Source organism: Cherax quadricarinatus, chromosome 19, assembly GCF_038502225.1.
Source record: "Cherax quadricarinatus isolate ZL_2023a chromosome 19, ASM3850222v1, whole genome shotgun sequence".
Lineage (NCBI taxonomy): Eukaryota > Metazoa > Arthropoda > Malacostraca > Decapoda > Parastacidae > Cherax > Cherax quadricarinatus.
The window spans coordinates 31190507-31210506 of NC_091310.1; positions in this window are offsets into that span (position 1 = coordinate 31190507).

The window sequence follows — 20000 nt, forward strand, 5'->3', positions numbered from 1 at the left end:
TATATATATATATATATATATATATATATATATATATATATATATATATATATATATATATATATATATATATATATATATATATATATATATATATATATATATATATATATATATATATATATATATATATATATATATATGTGTGTGTGTGTGTGTGTGTGTGTGTGTGTGTGTGTGTGTGTGTGTGTGTGTGTGTGTGTGTGTGTGTATGTGTGTGTGTGTGTGCGTGTGTGTGTGTGTGTATGTACTCACCTAGTTGAGGTTGCGGGGGTCGAGTCCGAGCTCCTGGCCCCGCCTCTTCACTGATCGCTACTAGGTCACTCTCCCTGAGCCGTGAGCTTTATCATACCTCTGCTTAAAGCTATGTATGGATCCTGCCTCCACTACATCGCTTCCCAAACTATTCCACTTACTGACTACTCTGTGGCTGAAGAAATACTTCCTAACATCCCTGTGATTCATCTGTGTCTTCAGCTTCCAACTGTGTCCCCTTGTTACTGTGTACAATCTCTGGAACATCCTGTCTTTGTCCACCTTGTCAATTCCTCTCAGTATTTTGTATGTCGTTATCATGTCCCCCCTATCTCTCCTGTCCTCCAGTGTCGTCAGGTTGATTTCCCTTAACCTCTCCTCTTAGCTCTGGGACTAGTCTTGTTGCAAACCTTTGCATTTTCTCTAGTTTCTTCACGTGCTTGGCTAGGTGTGGGTTCCAAACTGGTGCCGCATACTCCAATATGGGCCTAACATACACGGTGTACAGGGTCCTGAATGATTCCTTATGAAGATGTCGGAATGCTGTTCTGAGGTTTGCTAGGCGCCCATATGCTGCAGCAGTTATTTGGTTGATGTGCGCTTCAGGAGATGTGCCTGGTGTTATACTCACCCCAAGATCTTTTTCCTTGAGTGAGGTTTGTAGTCTCTGACCCCCTAGACTGTACTCCGTCTGCGGCCTTCTTTGCCCTTCCCCAATCTTCATGACTTTGTACTTGGTGGGATTGAACTCCAGGAGCCAATTGCTGGACCAGGTCTGCAGCCTGTCCAGATCCCTTTGTAGTTCTGCCTGGTCTTCGATCGAGTGAATTCTTCTCATCAACTTCACGTCATCTGCAAACAGGGACACCTCAGAGTCTATTCCTTCCGTCATGTCGTTCACAAATACCAGAAACAGCACTAGTCCTAGGACTGACCCCTGCGGGACCCCGCTGGTCACAGTTGCCCACTCTGACACCTCGCCACGTACCATGACTCGCTGCTGTCTTCCTGACAAGTATTCCCTGATCCATTGTAGTGCCTTCCCTGTTATCCCTGCTTGGTCCTCCAGTTTTTGCACCAATCTCTTGTGTGGAACTGTGTCAAACGCCTTCTTGCAGTCCAAGAAAATGCAATCCACCCACCCCTCTCTCTCTTGTCTTACTGCTGTCACCATGTCATAGAACTCCAGTAGGTTTGTGACACAGGATTTCCCGTCCCTGAAACCATGTTGGCTGCTGTTGATGAGATCATTCCTTTCTAGGTGTTCCACCACTCTTCTCCTGATAATCTTCTCCATGATTTTGCATACTATACATGTCAGTGACACTGGTCTGTAGTTTAATGCTTCATGTCTGCCTCCTTTTTTAAAGATTGGACTACATTTGCTGTCTTCCATGCCTCAGGCAATCTCCCTGTTTCGATAGATGTATTGAATATTGTTGTTAGGGGTACACATAGCGCCTCTGCTCCCTCTCTCAATACCCATGGGGAGATGTTATCTGGCCCCATTGCCTTTGAGGTATCTAGCTCACTCAGAAGCCTCTTCACTTCTTCCTCGGTTGTGTGCACTGTGTCCAGCACTTGGTGGTGTGCCCCACCTCTCCGTCTTTCTGGAGTCCCTTCTGTCTCCTCTGTGAACACTTCTTTGAATCTCTTGTTGAGTTCTTCACATACTTCACGGTCATTTCTTGTTGTCTCTCCTCCTTCCTTCCTTAGCCTGATTACCTGGTCCTTGACTGTTGTTTTCCTCCTGATGTGGCTGTACAACAGTTTCGGGTCAGATTTGGCTTTCGCTGCTATGTCATTTTCATATTGTCTTTGGGCCTCCCTTCTTATCTGTGCATATTCGTTTCTGGCTCTACGACTGTTCTCCTTATTCTCCTGGGTCCTTTGCCTTCTATATTTCTTCCATTCCCTAGCACACTTGGTTTTTGCCTCCCTGCACCTTTGGGTAAACCATGGGCTCATCCTGGCTTTTTCATTAATCCTGTTACCCTTGGGTACAAACCTCTCCTCAGCCTCCTTGCATTTTGTTGCTACATATTCCATCATCTCATTAACTGGCTTCTCTGCCAGTTCTCTGTCCCACTGAACCCCGTTCAGGTAGTTCCTCATTCCTGTGTAGTCCCCTTTCTTGTAGTTTGGCTTCATTCGTCCTGGCCTTCCTGCTTCTCCCTCCACTTGTAGCTCTACTGTGTATTCGAAGCTTAAAACCACATGGTCACTGGCCCCAAGGGGTCTTTCATATGTGATGTCCTCGATATCTGCACTACTGAAGGTGAATACTAAGTCCAGCCTTGCTGGTTCATCCTCTCCTCTCTCTCTTGTAGTGTCCCTTACGTGTTGGCACATGAAGTTTTCCAGTACCACCTCCATCATCTTAGCCCTCCATGTATCTTGGCCCCCATGTGGGTCCAAGTTCTCCCAATTGATCTCCTTGTGGTTAAAGTCACCCATGATCAGGAGCTTTGCCCTGCATGCATGAGCTCTTCTGGCCACTCTAGCCAGTGTGTCAACCATCGCTCTATTGCTCTCGTCGTACTCTTGCCTTGGCCTCCTGCTGTTCTGTGGTTTGTTATACATCACTGCTATTACCACCTTGGGACCTCCAGAGTGAAGTGTTCCCACTACGTAATCACTTTCTTCTCCGCTGTCTCCTCTCTCCAGCTCATCAAAATTCCAGCGATTTTTGATCAGCAACGTCACTCCTCCACCCCCCCCTGTTCCCTCTGTGTGTATGTGTGTGTGTGTGTGTGTGTGTGTGTGTGTGTGTGTGTATGTGTGTGTGTGTATGTGTGCGCGTGTGTGTGTGTGTGTGTGCGTGTGTGTGTGTGTGTGTGTGTGTGTGTGTGTGTGTGTGTGTGTGTGTGTGTGTGTGTGTGTGTGTGTGTGTGTGTGTGTGTGTGTGAGTGTGTACTCACCTAATTGTACTCACCTAATTGTGGTTGCATGGGTCGAGACTCAGCTCCTGGCCCCGGCTCTTCACTGATTGCTACTAGGTCCTCTCTCTCTCTCTGCTTCCTGAGCTTTATCATACCTCTTCTTAAAACTATGTATGGTTCCTGCCTCCACTACTTCACTTGCTAGGCTATTCCACTTCCTGACGACTCTATGACTGAAGAAATACTTCCTAACGTCCCTGTGACTCGTCTGAGTCTTCAGCTTCCAGTTGTGACCCCTTGTTCCTGTGTCCCCCCTCTGGAACATCCTATCTCTGTCCACCTTATCTATTCCCCGCAGTATCTTGTATGTCGTTATCATGTCTCCCCTGACCCTTCTGTCCTCCAGTGTCGTCAGTCCGATTTCCCTCAACCTTTCCTCGTGCGACATTCCCCTGAGCTCTGGGACTAGCCTTGTTGCAAACCTTTGTACTTTCTCTAACTTCTTGACGTGCTTGACCAGGTGTGGGTTCCAGACTGGTGTCAAAAGCCTTCCTGCAGTCTAGGAAAACGCAATCAACCCACCCCCCTCTCTCGTGTATTATTTATGTCACTTTGTCATAAAACTCCAGGAGGTTTGTGATACAAGATTTGCCTTCCATGAACCCATGCTGGTTTTCATTTATAATCTTCTTCCGTTCCAGGTGTTCGACCACTCTCCTCCTGATAATCTTCTTCATGACTTTGCACACAATACATGTCAGAGACACAGGTCTGTAGTTTAGCGCCTCGTTTCTGTTTCCTTTCTTAAATATGGGGACTACATTTGCTGTCTTCCATTTCTCAGGTAGTTGCCCAGTTTCAAGGGATGTGTTGAAGATTGTGGTTAGAGGCACGCACAGCATCTCTGCTCCTTCTCTAAGGACCCATGGGGAGATGTTGTCCTGTCCCATCGCCTTAGAGGTATCAAGGTCACTTAGCAGCTTCTGCACCTCCTCCTCGGTTGTTCGTATGTCATCCAACACTTGGTGGTGTATTCCCTCTTGATGTTCCCTTCTGTACTGACTTCCCTCAGCCCTTCCTGTCTCTACTGTAAACACTTCCTTAAATCTCCTGTTTAGCTCCTCACATACCTCCTGATCATTTCTTGTGAGTTCTTCCCCTTCTGTCCTTAATCTGATCACCTGGTCGTCCTCCTGATGTGGCTATACAACAGTTTCGGGTCAGTCTTGATTTTCGATGCTATGTCATTTTCATACTGTCGCTGGGCCTCCCTCCTTACCTGTGCGCACTCGTTCCTGGTTCTGCGACTGATCTCCCTATTTTCATGTGTTCTCTGCCTTCTGTACTTTTTCCATTCTCTATTGCAGTTTGTTTTTGCCTCCTTACACCGTCGGGTAAACCAGGGGCTCGATCTGGTCTTCCTGTTGTTTCTGTTGCCCTTGGGAATAAACCTTTCCACTGCCTCCTTGCATTTTGTTGTTACACATTCCATCATTTCATTTACTGGCTTTCCTGCCAGTTCTCTGTCCCATGGGACCTCCTGCAGGAAGTTCTTCAACCCTATGTAGTCCCCTCTTTTATAGTCAGGCTTTTCCCATTCAACTCCTGTTACTCTCTCCACTTGCAGCTCTACTATATATTCAAAGCACAGAACCACATGTCTGAACTGCCCAGGGTGAACACAAGGTCCAATCTTGCTGGTTCATCCTCCCTTCTCACTCTGGTAGTGTCCTTAACATGTTGGTGCATGAGGTTTTCCAGTACCACATCCATCATCTTGGCTCTCCATGTTTCGGGACCCCCATGTGGCTCCAGATTTTCCCCGTCAATCTCCCTGTGGTTGAAATCCCCCATAACCAGCAACTTTGCTCTGTTGGAATGAGCTCTTCTTGCCACCTCAGCAAGTGTGTCCACCATTGCTCTGTTGCTCTCTTCATATTCCTCTCTTGGCCTCCTGCAGTTCTGTGGTGGATTATACATCACTGCAATGACCACCTTGTGTTCCCCAGACTGAAGTGTACCTACTATGTAGTCTCTTTCTCCCATCTCATCTATGCCTTCCATTTTCTAGAATTTCCATCTGTTTTTTACTAGCAGAGCAACCCCACCTCCCCCTCTGCCCCTTCTATCTTTCCTCATGATCTGGTATCCTGGTGGGAAGATTGCATCTGTTATTGTCCCCAGGAGTTTTGTCTCTGTAACTGCTATGATGTCTGGGGACTTCTCATTGATTCTTTCTTGCCATTCCTCATGTTTATTCGTTAATTCATCTGCATTTGTGTACCAAACCTTCAACTTCTGTTCTAATACTGTAACTGTGGTGCAGGGGGTGGGAACAGAGGGATCGGTGTGTGATGGTTGGTTTGGATTGTTTAGTTGCCTTGGGGGTGTCGTGGCTGGGGTCCTTCTGCAGGTGTTTCTGTGGGGTGTGCTTGTCCTTCCACTTGTTCCTGGGTTATTCTGCTCTCCTTTTTCATTTTCTCCCATTTCTCCTTTCGTTTCTGAACTCTCTCTTTCATCGTCCTCCTTTCCTCCTGTGTTCTGTCTCGATCGAGGTACACACTCATGAACTCCTGCCTGCCTCTCAGCCGTGCTTTCTCCTGCAGGATCATGGTTCGGGTTGATTCTGCCTTGAAAATTACTTTGAGAGGCCGATTCCTTTTCCCTGTGAACCACCCGATTCTCCGAAAATTTGCCACCTGGGTCATGTCCCCCTCGCCTATCACCTTCATGATGTCTTCAATCGCTTTTTTCTCCTCCTGCTTTCTTTCATCATAAGTTTCCCCTTTAGCTTCGTCTAGCCCATAGACAAACACGGATCTCTCCCTTTCCACCTCCCACTGTGACTCCCATTGCATCCTCTGATGTGTTTTAGTTCCTTCCCGTGGAGTGTTCCTTCCTTCAGTCCCTTCCCTAGCTATTGCCCCTATCCTCCTTGGTTTCTCCTTCCTGCTCACCTGTTCCTGGCCCCCACAGGTGTCTGGTAAGGTCCCTGCACATGTCCTAGTTCCTTCAATGTCTTCCAACCTCACATTTTGTCCTAGTGTGCTCCTTGTCTTTGTTTTAGCCCCATGTGGGTTTGACAGGACCTCTGCATACAGTTTAGTTTCCATGCTCCCTTCAGACCTGTTGTCTGTCTGATGTAGCCATTGCCGATGCTACTTCTGTAATATCTTTGTCTCTGTGCTGTTTCAGATGTATCAGCTCCTCTTCTAATCTCTTTATCTTGTTTTCTGCTGTTGTGGCATGTTGCTTCCACCTTCTGCATTCTGCTTCTAACCTCTCTTCCATCTTCCTTGCCAGCTCCTCTAGTCTCCTTCCCCAGTCTTCCTCCCTTTTTTTGAGCTCTGCTTCCCAGTCCTCCCCCCCCCCCAGATTCGTCCTTCGAGCCCCTTGTTCTCATCCTAGTTCTAGGTTCCCCATTGCTCCACAGAAGGAAGGGGGAGGGGTGGTTAGGGGGAGGGGAATAGATGGTTGAGGGGAGAGGGGATGGATGGTTATAGGGGAGGGGGAGGGTTGTCATTGGAGGGGGGGAGGTAGTTGGGGGAAGGGGTTAGATGGTATGGGGAGGGGTTAGATGGTTTGGGGGAGGGATAGGTGGCTAAGGTGAGGTGGTTAGTGAAGGGGGATAGGTGGTTAGGGGAGGGAGGGATACCTGTTTGTGTCAAGTGTATATGTGCTTGTGTATGTGTGTGTGTGTGCGTGTGTGTGTGTGTTCGCGTGCGTGTGTGTGTGTATGTGTGTGTCTGTGTGCGCATGCGTGTGTGTGTGTGTGTGTCTGTGTGTGTGTGTATTCGCCTAGTTAGTTACCATATTGTCCTAGTGCAGGTAAATAGATTACTGGGATTTATATCAAGAAGTGTAAGCAACAGAAGTCCTGAGGTCATACTGCAGCTTTATACATCATTAGTAAGGCCTCACCTAGATTATGCAGCTCAGTTCTGGTCTCCATATTACAGAATGGACATAAATTCGTTAGAAAACATTCAGCGTAGGATGACTAAATTAATACATAGCATTAGAAATCTTCCTTATGAAGAAAGATTGAAGACTCTTAAGTTACATTCACTTGTTAGACGAAGAATGAGGGGAGACCTGATCGAAGTGCATAAGTGGAAGACAGGTATTAATAAAGGGGATATTAATAAGGTCTTGAGGATGTCTCTCCAAGAGAGAACCCGCAGTAATGGATTAAAATTAGATAAGTTTAGATTTAGAAAGGACACAGGAAAGTATTGGTTTGGAAATAGGGTAGTTGATGAGTGGAACAGTCTACCTAGTTGGGTTATTGAGGCTAGGACTTTGGGTAGTTTCAAATTTAGGTTGGATAAGTACATGAGTGGGAGGGGTTGGATTTGAGTAGGACTTTCACATCAGAGCTTATTTTTTGGGTGGCATTGAAAATTGGGTTGGGTAAATGTTTTGTTAGTGAATTGTAAAGGACCTGCCTAGTATGGGCCAACAGGCCTCCTGCAGTGTTCCTCCTTTCTTATGTTCTTATATGTGTGTGTTCGTGTGTGGGGGGGGAGGTGTGAAGGGGAGATACTGCTAATACATACCAGTATAAAAAGCGGAGCTTGCTACTAGGGTCTAAAGCTTCTTTGAGTGTCTGCCCTTGTGTGTGTGTGCATGTGTGTGAGGGAGGGATGGTTAGGGGAGGGGAGGGTAGGTGGTGTGGTTATACCGTTATATCTCTCTGTCGTGTAGGCTCAAATTTAACTTCCAAATAATGCTACTCTCTCCACTTATTGCCCTTTCTGGATTTAAGTATCAATTATTGCTGGTTATTATCCTATCCCTTGTTCACATTGATAGAGGACTTCCTAGCTTCCTAAGTATTCTTACTGCTAATAACTACCGGTAGAAACACTGCCTTACCCCTACGTTACCCCTCGCTAGTCTGCTCTACACCTCACACTCTCCTCAACACTATCTTCACTTTAACTACACTATTTCTACACTAATTCTGGTAATAGCTTGCAGGAGTGAGTGACCAGTATTTAACAGTGATGCAAGGTCAGACGCCAGGATGCAACAGCAAACCACAATAGGCAAGTGAGTACTTGCTCTGCACGGTGCGGTGACAAGTTGCCAGATGCTGATGACAGTCGTCACTATTTTGGAGATCCTTCACCCGTGATATTTATAACCATATATGCTCATACATCCCGCGTTCATCACACGATATCACTCTTCACTTATGATAGTATACACTTATATACACTTCACTTTATATGTATAATGGCATACAACTTGTTGTGACGTCACTGCCTCAGCAGGCCTACGACTGCCACCTTCCCTTGTTGCATATTTTATTTTTCCTTTCTCTTTTTTTTTTTTTTTTTACCTTTTTCCCTCTCACTGTATGGTGCCCCACATTGCACTTGTTAACCAAACGCTGGTAATTCTTGAACTCCCGCTTCCACACTCGCTTTGATCTTTGTATATTTGAATCTGTGTGGCAACAGTGCCTAGTAGACCCACAACGGTTTGTCACTTTGAAATATTACTGATTCCAGGCTACCTCTCGACTTGTTTTAACTAATAACTCTGGTTATCACTCGTAGGATTGTTCACTGACGTTGTCACTACCACTGATTACTGCTAACAGTTGTTGCACGCCTTAAAACACTAAGGTTCTCAGAGCCTTGTGCCCTCACGTCTGCACGGGATACCTGATCTGACCTGATCCTGTGTGTATGTGTGTGTGTGTTATATCTTCGAAATTGGTCATCCTATGTTATTTAACTATTGTAAGAGAATATGTTCATCACTTAATATTATAGCGCGAAAGTCCCCCGTTTATTATCTGTTAATATATGAAAAATACCATGGTATTATCGCTATTTTGTTATTATCACTATTTTGGTATTATCACTATTTTGTTATTATCACTATTATTTTATTATTATTGTTAGGTAGGATTTCTTGTGTATATAGAGTTTAAGTCTCGGAACCATCCGGTGAATTGTTCAATTGTTTATGTCTGGCTGGCTGACGTTTGGGTCAGCTGATCCAACCTGACGACGCGTCAACAGACTGGTAAGTAGCCAGTCTGCTCCCTGCTCTAGCCCTGACAACTGATCGTATAGTGGCTCTTACGGTGTACAGTTTAAATGGTTTTGAGAATTGGACTCTAGAGCTGACTCAGTTTGTTCCTCATTGCTCTGAAAGATTCTTTTGATATTTATATTCTTGGTCAGTTCAGTAATCCATAGAGATACTTTACGGCCAGATTCAAAGGTCTTGTTAAGTCTTGTACCTTTTTGTGTTTTGAGTTTACAGTCTTGTTAAGAAAAAGACGTAAATGTTATTGAAGACTTAATTACAGGAAGAATAATTAAACTTCCTTATTAATGTGACATTTCCATGATTTTGAACTAAATGTATATGGTAAATTTATTGTACCAAGTATTGAGTTACGTTAACTACAAAGAGAAGATAAAGTATTGTATTTAAATACTTTAATAAATTTGGATATTATTCTATGGAGTTTCCCAGTTGAAATTATTTCCCCTAGACTCTAAAATACCTTTAAATAACTCGGATCCAAAAATCTTGTTGCATAAGAAATAAATGGTAACAGGCCACATTCTGAAGTTCTTTAAAAAAATTCTTATTCGCAACTGTGTGTGTGTTAGTTAGTTACCATTTTGTCCTAGGCACATGTCGATTAGACACTAGGCCTGTAGTATGTGTGTGTGTGCATGTGCGTGTGCGTGTGCGTGTATGTGCGTGTGTGTGTATGTGTGTGTGTGTGTGTGTGTGTGTGTGTGCGCGCCATGTGCCATATTACCTTCAGCCCGGTCTTGCCACACAGAGGTATGACAGATGATGCAACTAGACAACCACAAAACCAAGGAAACAGTGCACCCAACAATGAAAGTAAAGGCACATGTCAGGTGTGTGGAGGGTATCGGGCACTCAACAGTAACGGCCTTAATCGTGTACACAAAGGGTGTGTGGATCACATATGGCCGCAGTAGAGAGCAGCCTCCAGAGGCAGAGAATAATTCGAATGGCAACCTCCTCACTTGCAAAGACACGATGACATTTTAATCCAGTGTTAGCAGTACCCTATCTCACATTCCTAAAGATGCTCGTCCATATGCTCCAGGGAAATTCACAGACCTTAAGCAGGTGAATGGAGGTTCCACCAACTTAGAAGCCCAAGGCACCATTAAAGCATGGTGCAACCTACTCTTGTTCAGCAATATCTGTCTTGCAGTTCCTGAAAGACAAAACAAACTGCTAACCACATCTGTCAACAAGGCAGTGTGCAACTACCCAAGAACAGATAATTGTGTCCCTCAGCCCCATCATCGCAGGAATCACAGAGGTAGACCCAAGAAAAATTCCACTGAAAACGAGAAAATTTGCTCACAGGTTAGTAAAAATGTCGAAGGTAACACAGAGGGAGCAATCAGAATAATTACAAGTGATGACACTGTTGCTATCAAAGATGAGGCCACAGCCCAAGCACAAAGAGACAGCGCACCCAACAAGGGACACTATAGTCGTCAACAACAACCCTGAGGAAGACCTCATCACTGGACAACTAATTTTTGCCAGAATCAGAAGTCTACAAGGCATTAGTGTCATTTCTAGCAGGATCTGCATAAGGTTACACTGGAATTCAACCATAACACCTCAAAGAGATTGTAAATCCAGTAATTGGCACATCTGCATCAATTCTTCTTTCTGAGTTAACAACCTTCGTCAACAACTGCCTGGCTGGGCGGAATCAGACTCATTGCTGTTGGTAACACTCTTTGCCATCTCGTTGCCAAAGCAGCAGTAAGAAACATTTGCCTAGAAGCTGCCAGTTTACCCCAGCCACACCAACTGTGTTTAGGGTCTCTCGAGGCAGTGATGACACAGCCCATGTGGGAAGGGACTGACCAGAAGACAAGGCCTTAGTCAAAGTAGCCTTTAGATATGAGTTTAATATGGTAAAAAGACATGTGGTCTTGCCAGCCGTTAGGGATCGGTTCCCCAGTCTTTTTCCCTTCATTTCAGCTGGTGACAGCAAACCTGAAGAGTCCCTGCCACCTTTGATATGAAGAGCTTCAAAAGTATATCAAAGTTTTGAAGACACAGGCAGAAGCTTTGGGTTCATCCTCAATCCCTCCAAGTGTGAAATCATCAAAACAAACCAGGAAGTAATCATTACTATGCGAACAATCCTCCCTGTAGTCATTGCTACCACTCCATCCAAGAGCACCCTCTTGGGAGCACCACTGGGTAACTAGGCCATCAACACAGTTCTCAAGGACAAAGTGAATGACCTGAAGAGAATGGAGGAAAGAATATGAGATCTCGATGCCCTTGATGCCCCGTATCTCCTCACAAGGTGTCTTACTCTGCCAAGACTCACTTCCTGAGGTGCACACCCACTTTTGACAACCCAACACTCAACAAATATGACTCACTCCTGAAATCAGTCTTTAAGAAGGCACTGAATTTGTCACTGGAAGATCAGTAATGGGATCAGGTAACCCTCCTAGTGCCACTGGGAGGTGTAGGGGTGCGCAAAGCAATGCAGGTAGCTCTACCTGCATTTTTGCCTTCATGTTTGACTTCCAGTGGATTAGTCAAGGATACTGTCCCCGAATGATTGAGAGATGAGGTAGGAGTTCAAGATCCCAGGTTCATTGAAGCAGCCATTGGGTGGGACGCCCTTGCCGACTCTTCCAGTAGACCAGCTCCTCCCAGAGAGCACAAACAGTCCCACTGGGACAAACCAATCTTGGTAGAAATTGCCAACACAATGCTCACCAAAGCTTCAGGAAAAGACAAAGCTCGTCTCCTAGCAGTAAAGGCACCATATTTGGGAGATTTTCCTCTAGTTGTTCCCAATTCTTCTCTGGGCACTCGGCTCGAACCACAGGCCATTTGGATTGGTGTTGCTCTTGCCTAGCCGCCCCCATACTCACCGAACATAGGTGTATTTGCGGAAAGGCGACAGCTGAACAGTTCCGACTTCATGGTCTCGTGTGTCACACACCAGAAGGGAAGTATGGTAGACAGGAGGAGGTCAACGACATCATAAAGAGAAGCCTTACCACAACCCATTACCCAGCTCAACAGAAACTCCAAGTACAGTGGTCTGACAGAAGTCAAAGGCGCCCACAAGTCAAGTGCTTCCAAGCATTCCCAGTAGTTGTGGTGTTTGATGGAACTTATATGTGCAGTAAAAGTTTTCTGTACACTCTCTGGATCTAAAATTTCACCTTCTATGAATGAAGATGTTAATGTACAGCAGTATTCCAGCCTAGAGAAAACAAGTGATTTGAAAAGGATCATCATTGGCTTGGCATCTCTCGTTTTGAATGTTTTCATTATCCATCCTATTATTTTCTTTGCAGTTGTGATCATGGCACTGATGTGATCTTTGAAGTGTGTGTGTGTGTGTGTGTGTGTGTGTGTGTGTGTGTGTGTGTGTGTGTGTGTACACAAATGTGAGAAACAAAAAAAAATGTTCCCCCAAACCTATAAGGGGAAAAAATCAGATTTGAAGAACAGTCTCGGTTTAAATGCGAAAGTTAGTTTTTAGTCTTTCTCTCTCTCTCTCTCTCTCTCTCTCTCTTTCACATAATTAATACACTAAAACTAAAAAAATATATAAAAAGGAATTAATTTATAAGCAACACATTCATTTGTAAAGAAAATATCATTCCTTGTAGTCAGCAAGATGAATAATTGATACAGCCTCAGCTCAGGAATGGGAATGTCCAGGAACCGCGATTCCCAGCAGCACAACTCCCACCACAACCCCCTCCCTTGATGACATTCCCAGGGGAATGAAGGGAACGAGACAGTATAATCACGAAGATGAGGTGCGGAGAAATGATGGCGAATAGTTGTGGTGGTGGTTGGGGGGGGGGGTGTAGGTGGGGGTGGTGGTGTTGGTTGTTTTGGGGGTGGTGGTGGTGGTGGTAGTAGTGGACTAATTATTGAGACTTACATCTCTGAAACATTTGAGTTTGCTTCTAAAACAGACCCAAATATGACAACTGAGGTCTTAATATGGGAAGTTACGAAGCTCTTTACCTAGATGGGGGAAGGGGGGTAAAATCAAGTGTGACCCGAGGAAGGGAAGAGAGTACCTTCAGCTCACGAGTTCTTTTTTTTCCAGATTCGATGCATCCTCCCCATGTCTCCCTCTTTTAAACATGCTTGAAGATGCTCTCGTTTAATCATGTTTGGAGATGTCCTTGTTTAATCATGTTTGGAGATGTCCTTGTTTAATCATGTTTGGAGATGTCCTTGTTTAATCATGTTTGGAGATGCTCTCGTTTAATCATGTTTGGAGATGCCCTTGTTTAATCATGTTGGGAGATGTCCTTGTTTAATCATGTTTGGAGATGTCCTTGTTTAATCATGTTTGGAGATGCTCTCGTTTAATCATGTTTGGAGATGTCCTTGTTTAATCATGTTTGGAGATGCCTTTGTTTAATCATGTTTGGAGATGCTCTCGTTTAATCATGTTTGGAGATGCTCTCGTTTAATAATAACTTAAGATAAGTATCTTAGCTTACCTCCTTGACGACAAACCAGGTTAATTAATATACAAGTTTAATATTACTGCGTTGCTGATGTATGTTAAGTTTGTGTTGCTGCTGGTGATGCTGCTGCTGTTACTGTTGCTGTTGCTGCTGGTGATGCTGTAGCTGTTGCTGCTGGTGATGCTGCTGCTGTTACTGCTGTTGTTGCTGTTTCTGCTGTTGATGCTGCTGGTGATGCTGCTGCTGTTGCTGTTTCTGCTGGTGATGCTGCTGTTGTTGCTGTTGCTGATGCTGCTGGTGATGCTGCTGTTGTTACTGCTGCTGTTGCTGTTGCTGCTGGTGATGCTGCTGTTGTTGTTGCTGCTGTTGCTGTTGCTGCTGGTGATGCTGCTGCTGTTACTGCTGCTGTTGCTGTTGCTGCTGGTGATGCTGCTGCTGTTACTGCTGCTGTTGCTGTTGCTGTTGCTGCTGGTGATGCTGCTGCTGTTACTGCTGCTGTTGCTGTTGCTGCTGGTGATGCTGCTGTTACTGCTGCTGTTGCTGTTTCTGCTGGTGATGCTGCTGCTGTTACTGCTGCTGTTGCTGTTTCTGCTGGTGATGTTGCTGTTGCTGTTTCTGCTGGTGATGCTGCTGCTGTTGCTGGTGATGCTGCTGCTGTTACTGCTGCTGTTGGTGTTGCTGCTGGTGATGCTGCTGCTGTTACTGCTGCTGTTGCTGTTTCTGCTGGTGATGCTGCTGTTACTGCTGCTGTTGCTGTTGCTGCTGTTACTGCTGCTGTTACTGTTGCTGACGGTGATGCTGCTGTTGCTGACGGTGATGCTGCTGTTACTGCTGCTGTTGCTGCTGGTGATGCTGCTGTTGTTACTGCTGCTGTTGCTGTTTCTGCTAGTGATGCTGCTGTTGTTGCTGTTGCTGTTGCTGCTGGTGATGCTGCTGTTACTGCTGCTGTTGCTGTTGCTGCTGGCGATGCTGCTGCTGTTACTGCTGCTGTTGGTGTTGCTGCTGGTGCTGCTGCTGCTGTTACTGCTGCTATTGCTGTTTCTGCTGGTGATGCTGCTGTTGTTACTGCTGCTGTTGCTGTTGCTGCTGGTGATGCTGCTGTTACTGCTGCTGTTACTGTTGCTGCTGGTGCTGCTGTTGTTACTGCTGCTGTTGCTGTTGCTGCTGGTGATGCTGCTGCTGTTACTGCTGCTGTTGCTGTTTCTGCTGGTGATGCTGCTGCTGTTACTGCTGCTGTTGCTGTTGCTGCTGGTGATGCTGCTGTTGTTACTGCTGCTGTTGCTGTTGCTGTTGCTGATGGTGATGCTGCTGCTATTACTGCTGCTGTTGCTGCTGCTGCTGCTGCTGGTGTTGCTGCTGTTGCCGTTGTTGCTGCTGCTGCTGTTACTGTTATTGCTGCTGCTGTTGTAACAGCTGTTGTTGCTGCTGTTGTAACAGTTGTTGATGCTACTGTTGTTAATTATTGCAACTTTAGAGAAAGGACGCAGTAAAAAAATTTTATATATTGTCTTTTCATATAAATTTTGTGTTGGTGATGTTTCCATTAATAGCTAAAATTAAAATTTCATGTTTTATATTGTTATTTGACTTACATTATTACCTTATGTCTGTAGGTAGGATGTAACAACCTCACCTCTCATTGTACTCGCTGTTGGAGAGTTTTGATTGGCTGCCAGCACTCTGCAGGATAAGGATTAGCTGGAAATAAATGGTATAAAATACCGACACAGTGGAAATATAAACACATATGCAGTTTAATGTGATCCTTTATTGACAACGTTTCGCCCACACAGTGGGCTTTTTCAATCACAAACAGATCTACCTGGTGTGGTAGATCTATAAATACTCACGTACCTTCCACACCAGGTAGATCTGTTTGTGACTTGAAAAAGCCCACTGTGTGGGCGAAACGTTGTCAATAAAGGATCACATTAAACTGCATGTGTGTTTATATTTCCATAAGGACAAGCTGCTTCCCAACCTTACATAGTCATTGCTGGGTCTGCCTCACCCTCTCTCTCTCTGGCTGCTGCTGGTAGAAGAAACATTGTCTGTCTCTTCTGTCATCTCGTGTCATTTAGACTCTGTTTTTGGTAGAGTATGTCTCCAGTGGTGAGCCTAGATATGCATCTCGTAACTTTGTGCAACTCTGTCCAAAGAACATTATTTAGACTTAGTGATATTTAACGTTCTAACCCCTCAGGGGAGGTTCTGAATTCAGCCTGAATGCTTTCCGTCTCCCCCTCCCACAGGCGCTGTATAATCCTATGGGTTTAGCGCTCCCCCATGATTATAATAATTTACGTTCGAAGAGGCTGTTTGTTGGGGAGACGTTTTCTATGTCTCTGGTTCCGAGTTCAACTCTCGACCAACATTTGTTCTGGCATCTACACACTGTCGTAGTCGGGAAATTGGAATTACTGAACTCAATAGTTCAGTAATTCTTTGTGTAGAGATATAAAACTCTACACAAAGTTTTATATCTCTATAAAACAAAGTTTTATAGAGATTTAAAACTTTGTGTAGAGTTTTATATCTCTTTGTGTAGAGTCTGTTGAAACTCTGCAGTTAGGGTCTTTTTCTGGTCTCCTTGATTCTTTGCCTGATGCTGTGCTGTTCACTGTTGCTTCGAGCATTACTGCTGTTTGGCGAATGTGTCATATTGTTCAAGCAAGCTGTTTGTTTGCCTCGATGTTTCAAAAGTCAGATCATTAGATCATTTAGGGACATGTTGTCGGTCACATTCTAATTGAAATCAATCTAATGACATACTAAGCACTTACACAAACACATATACACATTATTTTTATACTTGAATACATCTCATACTAGCAACGTACCAGGCGATATATATTAACAGAAGTACAGTGTTATTCAAATTCAAATTCAAATTCAAAGTTTATTCTCTATAAGGATTACAATGCTGAGTTTACAGAAATTTGGTTATTGTGGTTTACATGTAGTAAAATAGTGATTACAGATTGTACCACTAGAACGCTTAGCATGGCTAGGCATTTCGGGCAGACTTAGTTTTATTCTTAATTGCAAAATATTACAAATTATGAGGTAAGTTGGTATTATGGCTAAGTGACTAAATACTAGTTTGTGAGTTTAGCAATGTAAATGCTTTTGTTTTGGCACAGTACATAGTTTCAGTATTGGAGTATCACAGGATTCATTATTTTAAGATTGAGATTAATATTTCTGTTTATGGTCAAATGAGTCAGTGAGTGTAAGTGTGAACCACCAGGTGGTATTCATGTAGTTAGTTGACAGGGTGTATCAGGGAGATAAGATGTTTTCTAATGGTAGTTTTGAAGGTGATGAATGTGTCTGCAGTTCTAGAGTTCTCAGGTAGGGTATTCCAGATTTTAGGGCCTTTGACATACATTGAATTTTTGTAAAGGTTTAGTCGGACACGGGGAATGTCGTAGAGATGTTTGTGTCTGGTGTTATGCCTGTGGGTTCTGTCACAACTATCAAGAAAGCGTTTTAGGTCAAGGTTGATATTAGAGTTTAAGGCCCTGTAGATGTAGATTGCACAGTAGTAAGTGTGGATGTACTGAACAGGGAGTAAGTTTAGGTCTATGAAGAGTAGGGGGGTGTGTTGCCAGGGATGGGATTTAGTGATTATTCTTACTGCAGCTTTTTGTTGGGTTATTATTGGCTTTAGGTGTGTTGCTGCAGTTGATCCCCAAGCACAAATAGCATAGGTGAGGTATGGATAAATGAGTGGTATAGTGTGAGAAAGGCATTTTGCGGCACGTAGTATCGTATCTTGGAGAGGATCCCAACCGTTTTGGATACTTTTTTGGTTATATGCTGGATATGGGTGCTGAAATTCAGGTTGTTGTCAAGGTATAAGCCTAGGAATTTGCCCACATTATTTCTGGTAATTAGAGTATTGTCAATCTTAATGTTAATTTGTGCATCTCCTGCTCTGCTACCAAACATAATATAGTAGGTTTTGTCAGTGTTAAGCGTAAGTTTATTGGCTGTCATCCAAGTCGATATTTTGATCAGCTCCTCATTCACAGTGGTGTTGAGGGTGGCAAGATTAGGGTGAGAGATGACATAAGTCGTGTCGTCAGCAAAGAGAATGGGTTTCAGGTGTTGGGATACGTTTGGAAGGTCATTGATGTATATGAGGAAGAGCAGGGGACCAAGGACACTTCCCTGCGGAACTCCAGTATCAAGTGGCCGTGTTGCTGATGCTGTGTCTTTAATGGTGACATACTGATACCTATTAGTAATGTAAGATTTGAAATAAGCAAGCGCATGGCCTCTTATACCGTAATGATCAAGTTTGTAGAGTAGGATGTCGTGGTCTACTGTGTCAAAAGCTTTCCTTAGGTCAATAAAAATTCCTAGTGGATATTCCTTATTTTCCAATGCTGTGTAAAGCAGATCTAGTATTTTATGATTGCATCATTAGTGCTTTTATTTCTCCTGAATCCAAATTGGCAGGGGTTGAGTATGTTTTGAGCCGTTATAAATGAATACAGTCTCCTGTGCACGAGTTTCTCAAAGATTTTGGATAGCAATGGTAAGTTAGATATTGGCCTATAGTTGTTTAAGTCTGTAGGGTCACTACCTTTATGTATTGGTGTAACCCTTGCCATCTTGAGTAGTTTCGGGAAGGTGCTAGTCTCTAGTGACTTGTTAAAGAGTAATGAAATAGCATGCGAAAGGACATGGGCCACTCGCTTGTACAGTAATGGTGGGACATGAGACAGATTCCCCGAGTTATTTTTAAGTGACTTTATAATCTCGGTGACTTCCGTGGGCTCAGTTGATGCAAGATAGAAGGAATTAGGGAAATTCCCATCTAGGTAGTCCCCGGCATGGGCATTGGTATGTGGGATTTTACTGGCGAGATTAGATCCTATGGTTGAGAAGAAGTCGTTTATCTTGTTAGCTGTGTCATTGGGATGTAGTGGTGTTTCATTAGGTTTAGTTAGGACAATATTCTTGGTTTTTCTCAGTTTGTGGGTCCCTAGAATTTGAGAGAGTGTTTTCCAGGTCTTTTTTATATCTCCTCTAGTGTCTGTGAATCTACTGGAGTAGTATAGTTGTTTGGCTTTCTTTATTACTTTGGTGAGAGCAGATGAATAGTGTTTAAGAATATCTTTGTGTATTAAGCCTTGTCTATATTGCTTTTCATATTGGTGTTTCTTGTCAGTGGATTTCAGAATGGTGCTGGTTAGCCATGGGCAACCAAGCCGTTTGTTTGTGATCTGTTTTGTTTTTATAGGGCAATGTTTGTTGTATAGTCTAAGTAATTTGTTAAGAAAAATGTCTGTCCAGTCATCAATACCATTGGCCTTGGAGAATTCTGTAGGCCAGTCAACAGTCTCTAGGTCAGCTGTGAACTTCCTTACTGAGGCCTCGTCATGGAGTCTAAATGAGACTTTGTTGTATTCAAGTGGTGGTTTACTAATGTTTGTCAGGAGGAAGGTAGGGTAGTGGTCTGTAGTGCTATCTGTGATTATCCCTGATTTAAGGGGGGCTAGTATATTGGTCCATATGTGGTCTATTATGGTTGCACTTGTCTCAGTGAGCCTGGTTGGTTTAGTTATTGTTGGTATGAGAAGTGTGTTGTTCATATTGTTGATGAAATCAGTTACAGGCTGATCATCTAGTAAGCCAAGGTTGATGTTGAAGTCTCCAGCTAAGAGAAGGTGGTGCTTATTCATTTGTCTGTTTGTTATTAGTGACTTTAATTTAGCACCGATTATATGTACAGAATAACTAGGATATATAAGTATAACAAGTTATACTCCAAGATTTGTGAAGAGTTTATCTCATTAATTATTCAAACTATATTAACTAATCAGATTTTACTTAGTTGGTTTTTATTCATTAAGTTGTAATCCCGAAGCGCTGTTGAGAAGTCATCTAATTTTACGGGATAACTGACCAGAATACTCTCTGACAAACTGTTACGAAGCCAGAAAATGCTAGACGTCAGAGATGAGGATCAATAAACTTAACATTCTCTGGAGATATCTTCACTTAGCAGATGTCGCATTTTGTAACATTGATGTCGCTGTTGTTGATGCTGCTATTGTTGCTGCGTCCTTTACATAAAGTGCTCAGTCCCTCACCAAACTGATTACCAAACGGAGACAAATTTTGTAACTTAACCAACATAATCAAGACTAGCGACTAGTGGGTTTAGCGCTTCTTTTTGATTATAATAATCGAGATTAGCGAACCTCAACCCAGCATTCAGGAACCTGAACATAAAATCCTTCACTTACTCTATAAAAGATGTAAGCTGAGTCAGTCACTTGAGTACGCAGCGCCGGTGGTGAGCCCCTCGCCTGGTCAAGCACCAACACAGTCTTGTAAC